The 1,169-nt window shown below is 50.0% G+C and overlaps 1 protein-coding gene across 2 annotated transcripts in view; it reads left to right on the top strand.

Annotated features, from left to right (window-relative positions):
- The first annotated feature begins 206 nt into the window (after positions 1-206).
- JADE1 (jade family PHD finger 1) overlaps positions 207-1,169 on the top strand; it is a 53,046-nt gene continuing 52,083 nt past the window's right edge. Inside the window, exon 1 of one of the 2 annotated variants that reach the window (XR_001513690.1) lies at positions 207-295. The gene's annotated coding sequence lies outside the window, so the exon portion shown is untranslated. The remainder of the gene's footprint in view (positions 296-1,169) is intronic. The other variant, XM_006762807.2, reaches the window with a different exon arrangement.

Genomic DNA, 1,169 nt, shown 5'->3' with positions numbered 1-1,169 from the left:
CAGGACGAGCCGAGAGGCTCAGCCATATTTGATGGTTTTGTTGCTTTGCTCGGGAGTTCTCGGGAGTAATTTAATGCCGAAGGTCGCTGCCTAGTGGAAATAATATAGTACGTCATTAATATGGCGCCAAAAGATTGGGTTCTCGATACGTAGCGAGGAGGGAGGGCAGGCAGCCGGCGAGCGCAGCCTTACTATCCCACCAGTAACTTGGGCTTTGCCGGGGCGGGGGCCAGAGGAGGAGGAGGAGGAGGAGAGGATGATTTTTGGAGCCTGAGAATTGATTTATGTTGGATCAGTAAGTTTTACTATGATTATTTTTCAATGTTGGGGGGCCTGAAGACTTAGAGCTTTTCCTTCTTTTGGATTTGTGAAGAACATGCGGTTTTCAGGTGAAGCATCAATTAAACGCGTTCAGCAGCAGAAGCCGAGTTTAGTTGGCCCAAAGTGCATTAGGCTGCATGAAAGTGGGAAGCATAGTAGCAACTTGGTAGACAGATGGCAATGGCAGAACGCAGGTTCGCATACATACATGGATCCAGGGTGTGTGTGACCGTGGAGGGAGGGGGACGACTATATTTGTCTAAGTATAGGTGTGTGTGTGTCTGTGTGTGTGCGTAGAGGTACATTGTGTAGGGTGGCCACAGCCCCGGCTCTTGTCACCGCGTCACCACATGTCCAAAATATTCATTGCATCAATTCAAGGGCAGTGAGCAGGGGGTGGAGGGACAGCTTGGCAATTAGATTCTTCCAAATTGGGTTTCCAATGATCAGACCTTTTACTTACAGCGAGACTGCCTGTAAAGTGTAAAGCACTTCCTCGGTAAAATTAGGAAGGAGTTGCATTGGTAGAGCAAAGTACCGATTAACCATGAACTTACTAGTAAAACGGATTGCAAATTGCAACCTTTGGCACCATCTGCAAATTGTGGGGGTGGGGTCGCTTAGCATTCGCCGCCTGAAAGGAACGTGCAGTGTGTACCCCGGGACTGCAAGTTGCAAAGCCCTTCAGTGCACGTGTCCTGTGCCTGTGAGTGTGTGTGTGTGTGTGTGTGTGTGTGTGTGTGTGTGTGTGAGTTGGGGGCTGTTGTTCGGCAGCCAGCAGGCTTTCCGGGTTGTTGGCGCTGGCTTGCAAATTCGGGAGAGGGATGGAATGTGGAATGTTGACCGGG

Source organism: Myotis davidii, unplaced genomic scaffold (assembly GCF_000327345.1).
Source record: "Myotis davidii unplaced genomic scaffold, ASM32734v1 scaffold438, whole genome shotgun sequence".
Lineage (NCBI taxonomy): Eukaryota > Metazoa > Chordata > Mammalia > Chiroptera > Vespertilionidae > Myotis > Myotis davidii.
The sequence above is the reverse complement of the archived record's forward strand: the minus strand, read 5'-3'. Positions and strand labels throughout refer to the sequence as shown.